Below are 23,643 nucleotides of genomic sequence, written 5' to 3' on the forward strand. Positions count from 1 at the left end.
TTCCTCATTGCTGTTGAAGCAGAGGTCTGATATGTTATTGTTTCTGGTTGGGAAAAGTATGGTTTCCTCCATGAACAACATTTTCCTGTGATCAAGTAGAGATTCTGCTTCATTGCGCTTTTGCGTTCCATTCCCATGATTATATAACATTCCGGCCATCTGATGCTGCGCTGGTTGAAATCACACATCAGAAGTATATTAATGCATTGATCTAGTTTTGTTAGTACTTCTTTTATCGGCATAAGGTTCTCCTCAAATTTACCATTGTGATTTGCGGCATTGGTTTGGCGATTAAGTATGCATATTACCACATCAAGTTGCTTCAGATGCACTATGAGTATGTAACAGACTAAGCTTGAATGTAACAACAGGGTTAGTGGTGTAATATCTTTACAGATGTACAACGCAACTCCATCTTGACTCCTTTCTCTTCTGTCTGCACGGAATACTGCATATGTGTGTCTCTGCATCAATTATACCTGTAGACAGATGTGTCTCCTTGATTACATGCAGAAAGATCCCTAAGCTACGCAATTTTGCACTTGCTATTGTTTTGCAGGAGGTCTTTGAATAATTTTTTTTTTTGCTGTCTCTTTCTCTGTATATTTGGTGGGATTTTTTTTTTGGGGGGGGGTATGTTTTTTAGTTTGAACTCTCTTTAATCAGGCTTTCAGTTGGTTCCTTAACCTTCTCCGCTGTTTGGTGAGGTGATGTTGGGGTTGATTTTTGGGGAGACTTTCCACTTTTTCAATTTCTTCATCCCAGTGAACCTGAATATCCGCGTTGGTGGTTGCATAGCTTTTTCCTTCCTTACTGGGCTTTTCTTTGTGTCAATCGTATTATTTGAGGATTTGCCATTTTGTCTCTTTCCGGAATACATCATGAATTATACCTTTTATATGAGAGTTAGTCCGAAAAAAAATTTGAGTTGAATTTGTTCTCTTAGTTTTGGGACACCAGATTTTTTTGTCAACTAACTCACATATATATAAAGAGTATAAATTTTGTATAAAAATCATTCATGATGAATCTCTGAAAGGGACGAAAGCGATATATAAATAGTTTTTTTTATCAGAATCTTGAGTATTTCTTTTTTCTTTAAATAGATGTGTCGTGGGGTGGGTTAGGGTTAGGAAGCATGTTTTAACGAGTGTAAAATATCTGATATGTCATCAGCTCCAAATTAAAGCGTAACAAATAAACAAACGTATCGAATGTTGTATGCGTTAATATATAATAATTGAAATAACAACAATAATAATAATAATTATTATTATTATTATTATTATTATTATTATTATTATTATTGTTTTTGTTGTTGTTGTTGTTGTTGTTGTTGAGTGAGAGAGCAGTACATGCCATTAAAGTGACACTGGAGTAAAATATATGAAGCCCAGTATACCTACCATGCTCACCCGTCTGATAAGGGTACATCAGGTACATGCATCACAACCATACGTGCGCGACATAGTGATCTCATATCAACATAAACAGCGGAAGACCTTGGAGGTGGAGCCTAGTTAGAATTTTCTTCAGGATGAGTATTCCATCCAGCTCAAAAGATCCCTGAATAAGGGTTGTTTAAGGATGTTGAACAAAACACCCATGTTTCAAAAGTGAATTATCCAAACCACAAAGAATTCCTCTGAACACATGGCTATGATGCTCCCCCAGTACTTCTGCTCATGAACAGAGATGCACATACCATCAGCCATTAAGGGGCATGCTCAACTAGTTAAGATCAAACAACTGACAAGCAAATCTGTGGTACTGAGCAGAATATTTGCTGTAGCCCATCTTATTATTATTATTATTATTATTATTATTATTATTATTATTATTATTATTAATATTATTATTATTATTATCATTGTTGTTGTTGTTTTTGTTGTTGTTGCTGTTGTAAAAGGTTAACTGTTAAATTATTGTTGAATTTAATTACATCACAGAAGGGGTAAACAATATAAACCGGATCACAACGAAGTCAGCCATAACGCAAACATTACATATACACATAGAAGAGTGTTCGTTAAATTTGTGGCAGGTAATTTACATATCTCAGTATCATCTGAAAGATATCGTTAGAATATATTTTATGAATTTTTCTGCCAAGGGATTCTGTTGACAGAAGATTAAATCGGAATTAAGTGGCAGAGGCACCATAACACCTCGCATAATCTTAATCAGCTTTGTAGATACAAAAGTCATATATCATAAATAATTGATAGAATGTGCCAATATATACACTTTAGTAAACTACAGCACGTAATTCCTGTTGTTCAAGCAATTCGACATATTTGTATCTTTTATCTTTTACTTGCTTCAGTTATTAGGTCGCGGCCATGCTAGGGTACCACGCTGAAGGGCTTAGTCGAGCAAATGAACCCGAATACTTTTCTTAGTATGACATTTATCCACTTATCCTGAACCGCTAGCTATCGAGGATGTAAACAAACCAACACATGTTGTCAAGCGGTAGTGGATGACAAACACAAGGACACATATGGATAGATGCACACACACACACACACACACACACACACACACACGAACCGTTCATCCCGACACATTCTTTTATTTCACCGTCTCTCTCTTTTCTTTCTTTCTTTCTCTCTTCCTCTCTCTCTCTCACATACACTCTCTCTCTCCCTCTCTCCTTCTTTCCTTCTCGCCATTCTTTTTTTCCTCTCATCACTTTCTATCGAAGAGCGTGGCCGCGAAACATCAAACATTTTCCCATTTTTCTCGAGCCTCAACCTAAAACACCTGCTTGTTGTTCCCTCGCTTGTCTCTGTCTTGTTTTCTGTATATTTGAACCATATATATAATCCCATCCCTCCAATCCCATCTAGAAGTGATAAACATTGATGTGAATTATCTCACTTGCCCATGATTCTCATGTGTATTAACATTCGGTGCCTTGAGAGAGAATTCTCCCCAGCGCCAAATCACAGCGTGCCGGCAAATACACGCTGTTTTTACATTAAGTATATGTGGTTGATACTGTTTATTCTTTTCTACTCTAGGCACAAGGCCCGAAACTTTTGGGGCGGATGCCATTCGATTACATCGACCCCAGTACGCAACTGGTACTTAATTCATCGACCCGAAAGGATGAAAGGCAAAGTCGACCTCGGCGGAATTTTAACTCGGAACGAACAGACAGACGAAATACCGCTAAGCATTTCGCTAAGCATTTCGGTGTGCTAACGTTTCTGCCAGCTTGCCGCCTTGTTGATAATGTTTATTACTCTAGCGGTGCTTCTATTTCATATTTGAATTTATTCTTGCATACGCATTGTCCGATCATACCTGCACATGGTTTGCACGTTACGTGAATGTAAGTCGTGGACTGTCAAAATGATTCATTTCCGATCCTGTTCGGGTACGTGATGCTGATAAGAACACAAAAATGGAGTAACATAGATGTCCATCAATCCTAGATGGGATTAGAAGTGAGTTGTCTTGGCTGTCCATGACTTTCGGGTGCTTTAATACCTGGCGCTTTGAGGGAGTGTTCTCCACTGCACCAAATCACAGTCTACCGGAAAAATACTCAAAGCATATACATTAAGTATATGTAGTTGATTAATAGATCAGGATCAATAGATCTCAAATTATGAGTATATATATATATATATACATATTATATATATATATATATATATATATATATATATATATAATATATATATATATATTATATATATATATATATATATATATATATATATATATGTATACTCATATTATGAGTTCTATTGATCCTGTTTGCACTCCAACCACATACATATATTTCTCTAGATATCAGGAATTTTGAGGGTAAGAGAATTGTCGACAGCATCGATCTTACTATTTGACACTATATTTTATCGACTCTCAACAGGATGAACGGTAAAATAGGCTTGGGTGAGATTTACACTCAGAATATAAAGAGCTAGGCATTTTTCCGACACTCCAGTGATTCTGCTAATCCAGAACGTTTCTGAAGCAGACATGAAAATTAACCATTTCCAGTAGTGGGCGAATAAACTGGAAAGTTTTTACCGAGTTAGCAAAGTTATTCTTCCCTGGAAATCGAAACCGTATGGTAGGCACAGTTTCCTGAGAACTTATCACTCAACTAATGTCAATGTATTGTCTCTAGAATAACATCGACATATTTTTCGTAGAGGAAATGAAAGCTTGAGAGACGATTTGTCAAGCTACTTCTGTGGATTTGTGGCTCGCCAATGTGTGTCTTGTTAATCTGAGGTTAGGGTTAGGTTTAGGGTTAAGTTTAAGGGTTAGGGACTCCGTGGGCATTTGAGATACACCCTTCGTAATATGATATCCATCACGCAATGCGTCATAGAGATAAATGTGAAAGAATTTCTTGCTATGAGAGGGAGAGAGAATGGGAAGGAGAAAGAAAGAAACAGAAAGAGAGAGAGTGAAAAAATATATTTAGAAAAAAATATGGATTCATAAAGTGGGAAGGCACAAAGAGAAAGTGAATAGAGAGTTAGAATGATAAGGAGAGAGAAAGAGGTAGTGAGGCAGAGTGGAGGATTAGATAATGAGAGGGAGAGGTAGAGAGTGTGTCAGAGAAAGAGGGAGAGAAGGAGACAGCTGTAAAACTGGTCATTTAACACTATATGACAGATATAGTAGAGTGTGTGTGTGCGTGAGTGAGAATGGAAGAGAGAATAGAAGAGAGAGAGGAGAGAAGAAAGAGAAAAAGCAGGGCCGAGCGATATGGATAGTTGTAAAGATATGGAGTGTTAAAGTTAGATGTAGCGACTGTATGAGTGCATATATCTGTGGGATAGCAGGAAAGATGTTGGAAATGAATGAATGAATGAATAAACAAACAAACAAATAAATGAATATATCTAGAGTTAGGAAAGGGGGATGGAAGAGAAAGGAAGACATGAAGGAAAGGCGGTTGTGCGGTATGTCGTAAGACGGTTCCAACACATGCAAATTTCTGTCAATTTTTATATTGTGAATGTTGTGGTCACATCACGACGGCAAGAATATTAGTGGGGACAGCTAGAAACAAGAGCAATGTTTATATTAACAATAACTACTACTACTACTACTACTACTACTACTTCTACTACTACTACTACTTAAAGAGATAAAATTCAACAAAAGGTAAACTGTCAACTCCAACATACGAACAAAACCACAAGAAGAAGAAGAAGAAGAAGACGAAGAAGAAGAAGAAGAAGAAGAAGAAGAAGAAGAAGAAGAGGAGGAGGAGGAGGAGGAGGGGGACTATGGCGACGACGACAAAGGAACAACGACGACAACAACCAAAAAAACTACAGGATGAAGATGTATACAATATGCATTAGGTTGAGTGCAAATTGTGGGAATGGGTAGGTTCGGCCGAAAGATGATAATGAGATGTTGATGAAGCGATTGGATGAGGTTAGGTACATCGATATACAAACATCTCACAGCGGGATACAGTTAGATAGCGGAAGGAAGACGTCTTCCTTTGATTTACTAGTTCTTGTTTTATTTTCTTTGTTTTGCTTTTTTTTTGTCTTTTTTTCTGCATGTAAATTAATAAATAATGAAACAGAAATGTATTGTTAATACTGTTGTTATTACTATTTATTATTATTGGCTTTTAATTGTAACTATATGTATGTATGCATGTATTATTTTTTTCTTTTACTTGTTTCAGTCGTTTAACTGGGGCCATGCTGAAGCGCAGTCTTGGACGGTTTTAGTCGAACAAATCGACCTTAGGACTTATTTTTAAAGCGAAAACTTATTCTATCAGTCTTTTCTGCCGAACATCTAAGTTACGAGGACGTAAACACACCAGCACTGGTTATCAAGCAGTGATGGTGGGGGAAAAATACAAACACACACACATACACACACACACACACACACACACACACACACACACACACGTACACACACATATATATAGTTAATTCAAACATGAACAAAGAGAAAACATAACAACGCGAGGAAGTGGAACAAGTATAGTGATATTGGAAGCTCAGGAAAGAAGGAAGGAAGGAGGATTTAACGTTTCGAGCGGAGCTATTTGTCAGAAACATAGAAAAAGGAAAGGTCCAAGGAAAGGAAGACGGAGGAAGAAAATCACCTACGATACACACGCGGTCACATATTGAAATGACCGGAAGGGAATGGGTGAAGAAAAAGTTCTCACGCACGCAGGGCTGCGTGTGTGTGTATGTGTGTAATGATAGCACGTGTGTGTGTGTGGTTGTGGCTGTTTATCTATATGTGTGGTTGGGCTTAGTATCGTTTAAGGTCATAGGAAGAATTTATAGTTGGAGTGGCTCGTGTTGTGTGTCTACTTACACATGTGCGTAGGAGAATGGTCAGTGAAAGGTACTGGTAGTTTGCAGTATGTATGTGTGCATGTATGTATGAGTGTGTGCTGTGTGTGTATGGGAGGTATATGTGGGTTCATTTGCGTGTGAGTGTGTGTATGTATGTGCGTGTGTATTTTGTGAGTGTGCATGTGCATGTGTATGTGAACGAGGGGTTGTGTAGGGGGTATAGGAGCGCTTTTGCGCGTGTATACATGTGCGTGATATATATATATATATATATATATATATATATATATATATATATATATATATTATATATATATATATATATATAAAATTAGAAAAAGCACCTTTCATCAATTCAAAATGAAGAATTAAATTACACCATCTAGAAAATTACATATAATAGAAATATTAAAATTAAAATAACAATAGAATATCAATGATTCAGTAAATTGTAAAAAAAATAATAAAAACGTATATAATTGGTAGAATAACGACACGTGTTTCGTGGCTATATTTAAGAAATGATTATAGTAGTAGTAAAATCACTTCGATATAAATATAGCCACTCATCAGGTTAAAAATAAACTAGAATAATTAAATAATTTAATAAATATACTATAATATATATATAAATACTAAATATACATAAGTGAAAACTAAAACAATACTTAAATTATTAAATCCTTTAAAAATTAATTAAAATACACAATGCTAGTACAAGTCATTAAATTGTAATCAAAATATGAAATGGTTCAAATATAGACAAACTCATTAAATAAGCTAACTATATAATTAATATACATGTGTAGTATCTATAGATTTAATATATCAATCTATAACATAGTTGACTAAATATCAATTAATATAATACCTAATTAACTTAAAATTTAATATTACATGATAAATATGCCACTTAATAATTAAATAATATATTGTCTAACGGAATTAATTCTCAAATTAAATTAAATATAATACGTTAGATCCCTTTATATATATAAATATATATATATTTAAAAAAAACCCAAATAAATAGATATAAGAATTAATATCTAAGGTAACTTATATATATCAATATATATAAAAATAATATAATGGTGAGAATTATTTGTTAATGGAAATTAAGAAAACTTTTCAGCCCCAGAATTAAAGAAAGGTGCAAAAATATTAGAACCAATGAAATTTACAATCACAATCACCAGTCCTCTACAAAACCAATCAATAACAATAATAATAATAACAACGGTCAAACTCAAAATGATAACAAGATCTAAATATAATGACAATAAGATCTAAATATATTGATAAACAAACTAAGTTACTAAGTTCAACGATTCAATTAATCTATCTGGATTTTAAATGTATTAATATGTTTTAGCGTCTAATTAATATACCCAATATTATTACTATTCATGAATAATACAATCAAAAATTGGAAATAGTTCAAATATACACAAATCCAATATATAAACTACTTATATTAATATCTATGTATAATATCTATAGATTTAATATATCACATGATAAAAAAAGTTAAACATAAAATTGATATTAAAATAAAAACTAGTTTACTTAAATCCCTATATAAATTCCTATATAAAAGATACCATATCCAATATCGAACGTAAAAAATTACTATCAATAAACTATAAATAAATAATAATATTACAGCAACAATAATAATAACAACAATAATAATAATTATTATAATTTCAAACACAAAACGATTCCAAATTCAAATGAAATAGATAAACGATAAAATGTCAAACTTATCTTTGCGAAGGAAAAAAGTAACTGAATTTTTAACGCAAAATAGTATAAGCGTTTATAAAATTTAACGCGTGGTGACTTAGTGCAAAGAAATAGAATACATACTCAATGAAAATGGCAAATTTTTTTATCAATGAAAAATACGAAAAGACCGAAAAAACATTAAAGCCTCATGAACTAAAGAAAAGTGAGAAAAAAACACAACTTATGGAGAAACTAGCATGAAGACACCCAACTATAACTAACAGACACCTAATAATATATCAATTACAATATTAATAACAGCTACATATTAATCCCAAAATAATACAAAATCCAAACGAAATGGCGAAAGAACGTTGCTTAGTTAGTTGAGAAAACATCACTAGATTATAAACGTAAAGAATAGTTTTGGGCGTCTATAAGAAATAAAACTCGTGGAGAGGTTGCGTGGGAAAATAGAATAAAAATTATTAATGAAAAAGGCTAAAAAAGGCTAAGATATGATCTTCGTAGTCACCTGCGAAGGCCACTCCTCGTTCTCTGTCCAGGGCATGGGCTCCTCCCTCCGGGAAGAAAGCTTCTTTATGTTATCAAATTGGCTCTGGGGGCATTACAATCACAGGTTCTTTTCTTACATAAAAATCAAAAAGTTAATCAAATATCAAAAATACACTACCACTTTTCCCTTCCTCCTCCTCCCGGACCCCAGTCAAATATCTAGCCGCCTGCAGAGCAGACCACGTTGACACCCGGGAGTTCAGAAAGAAGGCGAAATGCCTATTATCAAATGTTTGTGTCACACTGTGCCACAATTTATAACTCACCCTCAACATATTTTGTGCCCGTATCCTCCTCCATCCTCCACGCCTCATTCAAGAACAAAGCGGGTTCCATGTCGGCGTCGCCCGGGTACAAGCGATATGTCTCATTGAGCCCCTCCAGCCTAAACGTCACGTCAAACGTTATGACCTCTACAGCTATCTGCGGAGGCCATTCGGGATCCTGTGTGAAGGCTAAAGGTACTCCCTTATGGTGCTTTTCCACCACCTTTTCAACCTCTCCGCTTCTATAGAAGAAGATCAATAATTCGTCTTCCTCCGGGGGCGGGATATCCAATTCTTCCGTTTGTGGCACAGTTCCCGCCAACGGTATCTCTTCTCCTGCCGGTGGCACAACCATAACCGACATAGTTCCGGGACATTCCGCTATATGTCACCGACTGCCGGCAATGTCCCGTTTCTCTTCCTCTTCCTCTTTTTTCTTTTCAACTGAGGGAGGGTGCGTCTCCTCCGTGATCGGGAGATTCGCCTCCCCATCCTCATCCCTAGGATCCTTCGGTGAGCACCCATTGTTGCTCACCTTCTTCCTCTTGCGGCCCCTGTTTGCGGAGTCCTCCGCCTCCTCGACCGCATTCATTCCCTCTTCTACAGATGTCTCACTAAACTGCTCCAGGACCTTACTTTGTTCCTGAGGACAGTTTTTCTTTATATGGTCAGACTCCAGGCACCGATGATACCTGAGGAGGGGGCAACCTTCAAGAATCGCCGGGTACCTGCACCCGGCCATTTTAAAATAATCTGGAAAAACCAGATTGGCTTTTTGGGTCCAAAGGGTCAAAATAGCTTTTGACCCAAGCCAATCAGCCACAGGAAAAAATTTCACATTAAGGAGCTTGGCTCCGCTGCCATCCAGACCCCGGCGGATAGTCTCTTCTATCCACTCGGGTTTTATCCCGGGTGGCAACCCGCAGAGCCGAGCTTTCGTCAACCTCCTCCCATAATATGTGAGAAGAAACAAAATTTCTTTACATCCAAGGGCTGACTCATAATTTGCGAGCCTCTTCAAGGGTATCAAATAGCAATCGCACCGTTGCGTATTTGACACCCCTGGACATGAATTTAATTGTTGGCAAATACTCTGCCAACTCCTTTTCAATTGCAGTCTTTCGAATAGGGCGATGGTGTCGAATGACTTGGAGTAGGTTCTCAACACCACCGTCCTATCTTCACGGTCTTTCAACCACTTTTTGGGCGTTACAATCTCCCACCCCAATACTTTGTCTTTTTTCATTGCCATGTTTCCCTTCTTTTTTAACAGTTCGAAAATATGTTCAAAATAAAACGAGAGAAGAAAAAAGAAATCAAAAGAAAGTCACAATAAAATGGAAAGGAGAAAAGGAAACAATTCACGAAAAAGAGAAAGTCAAATAAAGTTTAGAAGAAAGTCAATAGTTCAGAAACACAGAAAAAAAAATATTCCGGCCATTCGGTACTCCCGGCCCGGGTTTAACCCGGAATGCTACAACTGGAACACAACTTCCACAAAAACTGGTATACAAATCGTTCAATCTTCGGAGGCAAAGACACTCCCCCAAACAGCAGTTCTCACAGTTATTTTTTAATTCTTCAAAAAGTGAACAAATTTTTAGTAGGCACGATATTCCTCCAAGCAACAATTCTCATAATTAAGTGAGAAAAATATTCACTTAACATAAACCACTAACTAGGAAGACGAATACGCCCCCAAACAAAAATTCTCACAATTAAGCGAGAAAAAATATTCGCTCCATGCAAGTAGACCAGAATTCTGAATCCAGTAAGACTTCCTGCCTGTACAAAAAAATTCTCAACAAAAATTCCCACTGGACCCAAAAAACAGAATCTTACTTACAGTGGAGCTTCAAAATTTTTCAGTTCGAGACGGCTTCAAAAGCACGTCTCACCGCTTTGGTGCCAAACATCACAATTACTCGCACATGCGCAGTGGAAGCAAGCTTCTTACCACACATTCACGCCTGCGCCTCCACACAGCCATACTTGTGTGTATGTATGTGTATATATATATATATATATATATATATATATATATATAGAGAGAGAGAGAGAGAGAGGGGATTGAGTGAGAGAGAGAAGCATAAATTTGTAGTATTAGCAGAGAATCGTGTGGCTGCCACAGAAAGCTCCTCTCACAGACTCGGCTATCAGACCACGTACTAATCCAATACAGAGAAGTGGAATGCAATGTGTCGATGCATCTGAAATACAGACAATCTAATCAATGATATTACTTCATGAAAAGTATATAAACCATAAGAGGAGGTATAAAAGATGAATATATTTATTTAACCACATGACATCCTTAGAATTACGGCCATTTCGCATCATTTATTAATTAGTACATAATTTGTTCCACACTGAAACTATTACTACATGAAAAAGGGTGCAAAACGGCCGCAATCCTAGGAATGTCAAGTGCTTAAATAAATATATTCTACTCTCATACTTCCTGATATTTCAAGCTTTATGTAGACATATACACATTCCATCCCTATGTATACACACACATACACACATATATGTATACACACAGACACATATAAACATATAAAATGTGTGAATATATATATATGTCTGTGTGTGGCTCTGTGTGTGTGTATGTATGTATGTATGTATGTATGTATGTATGTAGTATGTATGTATGTATGTATGTAAAATCCAAATCGAGAGAGTGGAACGAGTAAAGCCAGGTTGCATATGTTTCCTAACTAGCAGATCCTCTGATGTAGTAATTACTCAAGGAGGGGTACTCAATAGCTATTCATTACATTGAAGATACCTTAGTTATATGAAGGTTACATTGTCGTTAAGGAATCTCGCGAAAAATTTGTAATTATATAATTTCAAATTATACTTAAGGATCGATGTAATCAACTTAGCTCTCCCATGAAATTGCTAACCTTGTACCAAAATCTGAAACCATTATAATGATTATTTATTGTCTTTACACAGCTTCTAACGCAGGAGATGTACTACGGTGCCAGCTGTTCTTTACCAGTGAACTAAGGTAACACCCCTCATTTTTCGAGCACCAACCGGAGTATTCGAGCGGTTCCAAGCAGTGCTATTTTCTGAAAGTGCGCCACCCTTATTTTGCAGCCCTTATTTGTTCCATGTAGTTCTCAACATTTTTACTCACTAGCCCCAGGACTCCGACAATTATCAGTACTACTCCCACCTTTTTCAGCGATCACAACTGCTTAACCTCCCAAGTTCACCTGTCATATGTATCCACTTTTCTTTGTTCCTTATCGCATAACTTGTTGTCAGCTGGGCATGTTATATCTATGATCCAGCATCATTTGGTTTCTTTCTGAATTAGCACTACGTTTGGTTTCCTATTCTTTATCTTATGGTCGCACTGAATCATAAAATCCCATAGGATCTTTGTATTATCATTTTCGATGATGCCTTCGGGTTTATGTTCGTACAACTATTTTGCTCTGACAAGTCTATACTTGTTGCAAAGTGTCCAATGGACAATACTTGCTATATTGTCATAACATCTCTTATATTCTTTCTGGGCTAGTGGCGTAGATTGACTGGTAATATACCATACGATTTCACCGTTTTATCCACAAATTCTGCACTTATCACTTTCTGATATATTGTCTATTCTGTATTTGATCGAAATTGTACTTAATGCTTGCTCTTGGGCAGCACAGATTAAAGCATCCATTTCCGTTTTAAATCACTTTTAATCATCCATAGCCATCTTTTTTTCTATCTCTCGTATCTTCAACATCCCTATGAAATTGTCCATGCAGTCTTTTCTTTATCCACCTATTTTCAGTTTCATTCATTCTCAAGTCCTTGTACAAGGCCTTATCTTTGCAATCTTCCATCCTACACAAACTTGACCTTCTTACTTCCACCAACAATAGTGGTTCTGTGGCATTCTCATATACCATGCTATGTTGTTTTCTTCTACTCTAATGCTATGTTCGCATCCTGTCAGTCCTCTTCCACCTCTTTCTCTTGGTACATACAGTCTGTCACTTTTTGGGTGGAGTATCCCATATCTACTCAGCAACTTCCTTGCCTTTCTAAGTTGTTTAGTTCGTCTACTGTCCATGCGATTACTCCTGCTCCATGTCTTAGTGAAGTTACCCAGATGTTGATAGCTTCAATCTTATTCCGATCGTTAAATTTTGACTTAATCTCGTTAGTTCGTCCATATATTTGATTTTGCCTCGCTTCAATACTAACCACTCTTCAATACTAACTTCGCTTCAATACTAACACACCACACTTTCTCAGTCCGAACTCCATTCTGATATCAGCATTGAAGGTATACACCGTGTCAACAAGGGCTTCATCTTTACTATAAAGTTTGAGGTCGTCCATAAATAACAAATGGTTGAGTTCTTGTTGGCGGTTTTTGAATACACACCTAGCTTTTGCTTTCCTGAGAGTCAGTGTCAGTGGTATCAAGTATAGTACATTATTATTATTATTGAGTGAGAGAGCAGTGCATGCCATCAAAGTGACACTGCGGTAAAATATACGAAGCCCAATATACCCATCATGACTACCCGTCTCATAAGGGTACACCAGGCACATGCATCACAACCATATGTGCGCGACATAGTGATCTCATATCAAGATAAACAGCACATGACCTTACAGGTGGGGCCCAGTTAGAATTTTCTTCAGGTTGAGTAGCCCATCCCGCTCAAAAGGTCCCAGAATAAGGGTTGTTTAAGGATGTTGAAAGAACCACCCATGTTTCCAGAGGTGAATTATTCAAACCCCAAAGAGTCTCTCTCAACACATGGCTATGATGCTACCCCACTACTTCTGCTCGTGATCAGAGATGCACATATCGTCAGCCACTAAGGGACATGCTCAACTGGTTATGGTCAAACAACTGACAAGCAAATCTGTGGTATTGAGCAGAATATTTGCTGTAGCCCATCTTTTATACCAAGACAAAACAATGTACATGATAACACTTCCAATCAGTTAAGATCAAAAGCCATAAGAGCCACTGTCTGGTACTGCATTATTATTATTATTATTATTATTATTATGTTTTTTCCTTCTTTCTTCAAATTTTCTTCCGTTTCTCGCCGATATTATTATTATTATTATTATTATTATTATTATGTTTTTTCCTTCTTTCTTCAAATTTTCTTCCGTTTCTCGCCGATATTATTATTATTATTATTATTATTTGAGAAGTTGTACAGTATATAATATCGTGGGGTTGTTGATAGAAGATATTGTGTCTGTCGGAAGTTTGTACAGTTTTTCAAGTTGCAACAAGGACCTCAGACAGACAGTACTTTACGCAAAATGCTTGCAGTTTCAAGTAATGCCGACTTTTGCGGTACATCTAGATTGTATGGTATTTCTAAGGTTTTCAGATGTGTTTTCAGATTGTGTGGTATTGAACCCAATGCTCCGATGACAATAGGGATAACCTTTATGTTCAACTCTGGTAGCTACCACATCTTAGCGATCTCAATTCTCACGTCTCTATATTTATCAACTTGTTCTTTCATGATGATATATTGATCTCCTGGTACTGCTACGTCGATTATTAGGTACTCTTGTTTGTCCCTCCTAAAGGTTACTATATCCAGCCTTCGGTGCTCTAACACTTTGTCTGCCTGGAAATCATAGTCCCAGAGGATCTAGCAAAGTCGTTAGCGCGCTCGACGAAATGCTTAACGGTATTTCACCCGTCGCTATGTTCTGAGTTCAAATTCCGCCGAGTCCGACTTTGCCTTTCATCCTTTCGGAGTCTGTGAAATAAGTACCAGTGAAAGACTGGAGGCGATGCAATCGACTAGTCCTCTCCCCTAAAATTCCAGGCCTCGTACCTATAGTAGAAAGGATTATTATTATTATTATTATTATTATTATTATTCAGTAGTTTTATTTTTATAGCGTGCTTTCACTTCACTACCGAGCGCAGCTCTGTGTGCCTTGGGTATGTGCTGTGATTTGTTGTGATGCTCTGATGGTTACTGTACTGAAAGTGTTCTGCGTAGGATGTGTGCAGTGCCTAGTAGTGCAATTTTCTGTATGTTATATATGTTTGTAAGTCCTGGTGTTTTTGTTATGTATTTGTCTGAATATTTTTTTATCATGCCTAATGCACCTACTATGATAGGAATTGTTTCTGTTTTTAGATTCCACAGTCTGGTTACCTCTATTTCCAGGTCTTTGTATTTTGAAAGTTTCTCCATTTCTTTTAGAGACACGTTGTCATCTGCCGGTATTGATACATCAATTAGAAAGCATTTTTTTCTTCATGATCTCTGACAACTATATCTGGTCTGTTGGCCTTAATTTCTCTCTCTGTGTGTATCGGCATATCCCAGAGTATGGTTGCTTTCTCGTTTTCTGTGACCTTTTCTGGTGTGTGCCTATACCATCTTTTTTCTGTTGTTATTCCATAATGTTGGCATAGCTTCCAGTGTATGTAGGTTCCAACTCTGTCATGTCTATGAATATAATCCTTCTTAGCTAGGACTGGGCAGTCAGATATAACGTGATTTATTGTTTCTTGTCCATCTCCACATATTCTGCAGTTACTTGTTATATTTCTTTTCATTACATGTTTTTGGTAATTTCTGGTATGGATGCTTTGGTCTTGTGTTGCAATTAAAAATCCCTCTGTCTCTGCTTTGAGTCCTGAGCTTCTCAAACATTGCTGGGATTTACCATGAAAGGGCTTTTCTTGCCATCGTTTTATCATGGTTCTTTGCTGTTTTAGTTTTAGTTTGGATTTCATTTGTTTTATAGCTTTTGTTGTTTCTTCATATTTGTTAGGTGGTATGATTTCTTGTTTGTATTTGTCAGCTTCCTTAAATACTGAGAACAGCTTTTTGTTTTGCTCGTGTTTTGCCCCTATTTGTATCAGTTTTCCTTCCTTCTGAAGTAGATATTTTTGCAGTCCTATGGTGGTTATTTTATAGTAGTTTTCCAGCTGTATAAGGCCTCTACCACCTTCTATACGTTGTATATATAGTCTTTCTATGTCAGATTTTGGGCGATGCATCCTAGATCCTGTCATTATTCTTCTTGTTTTCCTATCTATTTTGGTCAGTTCATTTAGTGTCCAGTTAAGGATATTGTAGCTGTAACTTATAACTGGGACAGCTAAAGTGTTAATACCTATTATCTTGTTTTTAGCATTGAGCTCTGCTTTTAGTAATGATCTAACTCTTCTAAAATATTCTTTTTTTATTTTGTCTTTCATTTGTGTGTGTTGTGTCTTATCTAGTTCATGGATTCTTAAGTACTTGTAAGTTTGGCTTTGGTCTAATTCTTTTATTTCATTGGGTTTATCTAGTGTAATGTTGCTACTCTTAACTAGTTTTCCTTTTTTCAGGGTTACTTTGGCGCATTTTTCTAATCCAAACTTCATATCTATTTCTTTGGTAAATCCATGAATTGTCTTTAATAGTGTTTCCAGCTGTTTGTCATTTGCAGCGTATAGTTTTAGCTCATCCATATATAAAAGGTGGCTGATCGTTTTGCCGTAACATTTATATCCGCATCCAGTTCTATTTAGCATATCAGATAGAGGTGACAGTGCCAAGTAGAAAAGGAGTGGAGAGAGCGTGTCTCCCTGGAATATTCCTCTTCTAATGGGGATGGCTTTGGTTTTCATGAGACCCTCTTTTGTTTGGAGCTGTAGCACTGTTTGCCATTTATTCATAGAGTGTCCTATGAATTTTATAATTGTTGATGCTACTTTGTTAATGGCTAGTGTTTCGAGGATCCATGTGTGGGGGATGCTATCAAACGCCTTTTTGTAGTCGATCCAGGCCATACTGAGGCTTTTCTTCTTTCTGTGGCTGTCTTCAGTTATGGCTTTATTAATCATTAGTTGATCTTTACAGCCATATGAGCCTTTGCGGCATCCTTTCTGCTCTTCTGGAAACAGGTTGTTTTCGTCCAGGTGCTTGTTCAACCTTTGCGATATCACTGCAGTAAATGCCTTGTACATTGTAGGGAGACAGGTTATTGGTCTGTAGTTTTCTGGTTTTGCTGTCTCATTTGATTTAGGAATTAAGATGGTTTTCCCATTCGTGAGCCATTCTGGCATTGTCTCTGGCTCTGCTAGTATGTTGTTAAAGTTTTCATCCAGCTTTTTGTGCATTCCTGTTAGATATTTCAACCAGAAGTTGGGTATCTTGTCATGCCCAGGTGCCTTCCAGTTGCTTAGTCTTTGCAGTGCCTGGATGACCTCTTCGGTTGTTATGGGGATCCAAAGTTGCTCAGATGCTGAGTTTGTTATTATTATTATTATTATTATTATTATTATTATTATTATTATTATTATTATTATTATTATTATATGTTAGACTTTTGCTTTGCATTTATACAAGTTGACTCTAAGTCTTACCCAGAGTCCTCAAGAGACAACAAGTTAGAAGTTCACATAGAGAATGTTTAAGAAACCATTAAAAATTGAGTTTGTTTTAAAATTTGAGATTACATAGACAGTATTTTACGTAGGATATGGGCAGTTCCCATGAGCACTATCCTTTGAATTACTGCAATTTTGGGGTTTCCTTGTATCTGAGCAAGGTAGGAATCAGCCCCTTTTGCTATCATTCCTAGGGCACCTATGACAACAGGAATTGTTTTAGTTTTGAGGTTCCACATTTTGCCAATTTCTATATCAAGATCTTTATACTTGCTCAGTTTTTGGTAGGTCTTGGCATATACATTTATGTTGATTGGAACATTTATATCAATGTCTGGCCTATTCGAATCTATCTTTCTGTCAGTTTGAATAAAGTTCCAGATGTGATCATTTTCAAGCACTGGAGGTGGTTTTGTGTTCCCACCAGTTCTTATCATGGGGCAGGAACCAGTGAATATATTGTGCTGTTCTATCATGCCTGTTGAGATACTCTGTAGGCGCAAGAAGACTGCACATGGTGGCAACATGATGAATGATCTCATTTTACTGTTGACATACACGACATCTTGGGCTACTACCGTTCTTTAATATGTTCGCCTGGTAGTTCCTTGTGGGTAGGTATAGATAAACCATTCTGTTTCTGATTCTAAGCCAAAAGCCATTAACCATTGATTGGTAAGGGCTTTGTCAACATCGGCAGTATTAGCTCTCTTTGGGTATTTGCCATTGAGAGGTTTTTCTTGCCATTTATCAGTAAGAATATCTAAGGCAGCAGTTTTAGCATGTGTTTTCATACGCTTAGCTTTTTCTGTGCTTATTTCTAGTATGTCTAATTCTGGAATTTGTTGTATTTGGAAATCACTTAATTCCTTTACCTGTTTTGTTACTGAGTATGATGCTTTCTTGTTTTCATGCTTTGAGAGCAGTTTTAACATCTAGTCATCAGAGTTTTTCAGGTAGGTATCTAGGCCAATTGTAGCAATCTTCATTGTTAATTCCGGTTGTAAAAGATCACGGCCACCCTCTTTTCTTGGCAGGTAAAGTCGTTCTGTATCTGCCTTAGGGTGGTGCATTCTATGCATTATCAACAATTTTCGTATTTTTCTGTCAAGCTTACGTATTTCAGTAAATGACCAGTTAATGGTATTGAAACTGTAAGTCACGACTGGTATGGCTACAGTATAGATCGTTTCGATCCTATGCTTGCATTCATCTCAGTCTTAAGTATTGATCTCACTCTGCGATAATATTCTCTTCTGATTTTTTCTCTCCTCACTAAATGTTTGATTCAAATACCCCTAGGTATTTGTAGCTCTCCGCTGGTTCTAACTCCTTTATGACATTCTGCTGGTCAATTTTAACGTTGGATGTTTCTCTCATTTTTCCTTTACTTTTACCTGTCTTCGTGTTGAGCATGTGTACATTTGCCTTAGGCTGGAGGACACCGTGCATTGTCATTGTCTTTCTGGTAGTGCCATCAGTTGGTCAATCCCCGCTTGTATCCATTATTATTATTATTATTATTATTATTATTATTATTATTATTATTATTATATTATTATTATTATTATTATTATTATATTATTATTATTATTATTATTATTATTATTATTATTATTATTATTATCATTATTATTATTATTATTACTACTATTATTCCGTATTTTAATTTTATAGCGTGCGTTCACTTCACTACCGAGCGCAGCTCTGTGTGCCTTGGGTATGTGCTGTGATTTGTTGTGATGCTCTGATAGTTATTGTATTGAAAGTGTTCTGCGTAGGATGTGTGCAGTGCCTAGTAGTGCAATTTTCTGTATGTTATATATGTTTGTAAGTCCTGGTGTTTTTGTTATGTATTTGTCTGAATATTTTTTTATCATGCCTAATGCACCTACTATGATAGGAATTGTTTCTGTTTTTAGATTCCACAGTCTGGTTACCTCTATTTCCAGGTCTTTGTATTTTGAAAGTTTCTCCATTTCTTTTAGAGACACGTTGTCATCTGCCGGTATTGATACATCAATTAGAAAGCATTTTTTCTTCATGATCTCTGACAACTATATCTGGTCTGTTGGCCTTAATTTCTCTCTCTGTGTGTATCGGCATATCCCAGAGTATGGTTGCTTTCTCGTTTTCTGTGACCTTTTCTGGTGTGTGCCTATACCATCTTTTTTCTGTTGTTATTCCATAATGTTGGCATAGCTTCCAGTGTATGTAGGTTCCAACTCTGTCATGTCCTTCTTAGCCAGGACTGGGCAGCCAGAGATAATATGATTTATTGTTTCTTGTCCATTTCCACATATTCTGCAGTTACTTGTTATATTTCTTTTCATACATGTTTTTGGTAATTTCTGGTGGGGAGGCTTTGGTCTTGTGTTGCAATTAAAAATCCCTCTGTTTCTGCTTTGAGTCCTGAGCTTCTCAACCATAGCTGGGATTTTTCTTTGTCTATTTCTTTTGCATTTAGTTTAGTCCAGTATTTACCATGAAAGGGCTTTTCTTGCCATCGTTTTATCATGGTTCTTTGCTGTTCTAGTTTTAGTTTGGATTTCATTTGTTTTATAGCTTTTGTTGTATCTTCTTCTTCTTCTTCTTCTTCTTCTTCTTCTTCTTCTTCTTCTTCTTCTTCTTCTTCTTCTTCTTCTTCTTCTTCTTCTTCTTCTTCTTCTTCTTCTTCTTCTTCTTCTTCTTCTTCTTCTTCTTCATATTTGTTAGGTGGTATGATTTCTTATTTGTATTTGTCAGCTTCCTTAAATACTAAGAACAGCTTTTTGTTTTGCTCGTGTTTTGCCCCTATTTGTATCAGTTTTCCTTCCTTCTGAAGTAGATATTTTTGTAGTCCTATGGTGGTTATTTTATAGTAGTTTTCCAGCTGTATAAGGCCTCTACCACCTTCTATACGTTGTATATATAGTCTTTCTATGTCAGACTTTGGGTGATGCATCCTAGATCCTGTCATTATTCTTCTTGTTTTCCTATCTATTTTGGTCAGTTTATTTAGTGTCCAGTTAAGGATATTGTAGCTGTAACTTATAACTGGGACAGCTAAAGTGTTAATACCTATTATCTTGTTTTTAGCATTGAGCTCTGTTTTTAGTATTGATCTAACTCGTCTATAATATTCCTTTTTAATTTTCTCTTTCATTTGTGTGTGTTGTGTCTTATCTAGTTCATGGATTCCTAAGTATTTGTAAGTTTGGCTTTGGTCTAATTCTTTTATTTCACCGGTTTTATTTATTTATTATTATTATTATTATTATTATTATTATTATTATTATTATTATTATTATTATTATTATTATTATTATTATTTGGAGTCGGAGTAACAGTTACATGAAAATTGTCATCTTGATTGTTATTGTATTGTTCCCTAATATATTAATCAATGTGGTCATTTCTATGGTTAAATATCTCCAGCTTGACCCCCACCCCATTTCACAATTCATCCATCCCTATTCGATTCATAGATTCATCTCACTGTCTTATACCCTCTATCTGCTCAGTCTCTCCTCTCACACCTCACCCAACCCAACTCCCTTACCTTCTTCCACCCACTCCTTTCTCAACCCTACTCCCTTCGGTCGTTCAATCCTAATTCTTCAACTGATCAATCATGAAAAATTGTGATTTATTAAACGTCACTTTTCACATTGTTCTCGTTGCTTATGTTGTCGTTGTGGTTACTGTTGTAGATGTTGACGTTGTTGCAACTAACAATGTTGTTTTTGTTGTGGTTTTTACTGTTGTTGTTGTCGCCTTACTTGATGACGATGCTGATGTCGTTTATACATGCGTGTTCTCGATGCTATCATTACAAATTTTATTGCTGCTGTTGTCTAGTGCCAGTCATCTTTGAATCAAGCAGACTTATGATCAAAAGCGTTCTTACCATGAACATCCAATCTTAGCGTTCTTACCATGAACATCCAATCTAAGTGTATCCTTTCTTTTAATGATGCAGATCGAACGACACCACAGAGGAACCATCGTCGTTTAGTGCCGCTGCTGCTACTATTGTTGTTGCTGTTTGAAATGATATTAGTGCGAGAGGATAAGGACAGTAAAATGGAAGTAACTGTAATAGATGTTGATGTAGGAGATGTTGATGTAGGGAGATGTAGATGTTGATGTAGGGAGTAGTGAGAGTATACAGAGTTACGGGTGCGCTGGAAGTAGTGAGAGTGCAAGGAGTAGTAGGAATATAGGAAGTAGGAAGATTGGGTAGTTGTAAAAGTGGAGAAGGTATTCGTGTTATTGTTCTTAAGGCAATTCAACGATTTATTCTTTTTTCTTTTATTTTGTTACTGGTTTCGACCAGAGGCTGGAGCCATGCTTTCAGTGTTTTGGGGCCTCCTTCCGGTACTGTTTTTAGTGAAGAAACGAGTTGAACGAAGCTGCTCTTCTTCGTGCTTTCTGGCGTGATGTGGGATTTCAGACAGAAATTTGTCCAGATGCTTTTTGAACCCTTCCACATCTACAACTTGCAGATCTCGTAGGTTCCTTAGAAGGATATTCAACAATTATGGTCCCTTGAAACCCAAGCTGTTGCATTACTCGGTCCTTATCTGAGATGAAGAAGACGGTATCTTTGGTATTATGCAGTACCGTCCAGTTCAGTGGTTGGTATACCTTTTAATTCAAAAGTTGGGAACCAGACCTTCCAGAATCTTCCTGATGTATATCACTGCATACCTTTCTCATCTTCTCTCCAGGTAGTAAGAGCTTCAGTTCTTGTAGACTCGCCCAGTAGCTCATCTGTTTCACCAAGTCAATCTTCTCTGTGTAGTGGTACTAGATTGCCCCAAGTTCCGCCACCAGTTTGACGCTCTGTGGCAACCACAGTTGGGAGTAGTAATCCAGACGCCTGAGGACGAAGGTCCTCCATAAGAGTAGCAAGGTATCCTTATTTCCGGTTCTGAATGATCTAATGTTGCATCACTACTCATGTGGATTCCCAAGTCACACACCGATTCTAACTCTGGGATTGCACTGCCCCCTGGTACTATGTATTCCTATTGTAGGCTGTTTGTGGACCGAAATGGAGTGCTTGAAACTTATCAACATTTAATTGCATGTTATTTTCATCAGTCCATTTATATGCCGATCGTTTTGTCACTTTTATTATGTCATCAGGGTTCTTGAGCGCCTGATGACACTTTTCTATCATCAGCGTAGCTGGTGACAGTGTCTGACTGTACGACTGACGGTATATCTGAGAGAGTCACTACAAACAGTAGTGGTCCCAACAGTTCTCTGAGGAACTCTGCGGCGGATTGATGTCTCCCAAGAAAGAGCACCATTGGTTGCAACTGCCTAACTTCCGTCCTTTAAAAAGTAGGACAGCCACTCTCCCAGTTTTCAGTGATACCAAGGTCACGTAGCTTGTGACATATCATCATGATAACAGTGATGAGGATGATGGTGATAATAACGACAACAGTGGAGATGGCGATGATGATGATGATGATGATGTAACCTGCAGTCCAATCCCGATCGAGCAGTTTCATGATGAAAGGTAATCCAAGCATGGCATTTCCTCCTTTTAGATGTATCTTTTCCTCCATAATCCTTTATGTTGGTTTCTACCTACCCCTCGGTAGAATCAATGTGACTCAGTAATTACCAGTACGGCGCAGTATGTGACACACCCGGTCCTTTCATTGTCAACTGCACGCCATCAGACTAGATTTCACAGTTTTTTTAACAACAAGAGTTCATTCGAAGATTAGAAAGCATTTTCCAACGTACCGTGCATTAGAACCAAATCCGGGGACTCGGGATTACAAAGAAAACCTCTTGACCGTTCTGCTATGGCTACATCAACAGCAACACAATGCAGATAAAAGAGAGTAGGGGAAATAAATAACGAAAAAAAATTTAAATAAGAAAGCGAACAAAACGGAAGGAGAAGAGGTGAGGATGGGGAATTGTTAATGCATTCCACTGATATGCAACAATTCGTCATGTTTGTATGCTAAATTTCTCTCGTGGGAAAGCGAAGTGTTATTTTAAGGACATGTAACGGAGACTTTGCAAGTATTTGTGAAACCACGTGAAATACGCAAGTTTGGAAACGATAAAGAAAAGAAAATAACTATGCTTTTTTCTTGGTGCGCGCGCGTGTGTATGTGTGTGTGTGTGCGCGTGCGTATGGATTTGTGTGTAATTGTGTGCGTTTGGACAATGAGATACTGAATATAAACATTCAAGTGTCTACAGTATGGTAAAAGTGTTATCGACCTATTACACACACAATGATTTTTTTCTACTACGAACTGCAAAGCTTCTTTGAAACTGCAAAATAAAAACCTTGTCCGTTACATCATATATGTGTATGTGTGTTGTTGCTATT

The 23,643-nt window shown here is 36.8% G+C and overlaps 1 long non-coding RNA gene across 1 annotated transcript; it reads left to right on the forward strand.

The window, feature by feature from the left end:
* Positions 1 to 5,662: 5,662 nt before the first annotated feature.
* LOC118765275 lies at positions 5,663 to 21,713 on the forward strand. Its single transcript, XR_005001114.1, has 3 exons — positions 5,663 to 5,682; positions 14,211 to 14,216; positions 21,631 to 21,713. It is a non-coding gene; the product is annotated as an uncharacterized LOC118765275 (long non-coding RNA).
* Positions 21,714 to 23,643: the final 1,930 nt, after the last annotated feature.

Source organism: Octopus sinensis, linkage group LG11 (assembly GCF_006345805.1).
Source record: "Octopus sinensis linkage group LG11, ASM634580v1, whole genome shotgun sequence".
NCBI lineage: Eukaryota > Metazoa > Mollusca > Cephalopoda > Octopoda > Octopodidae > Octopus > Octopus sinensis.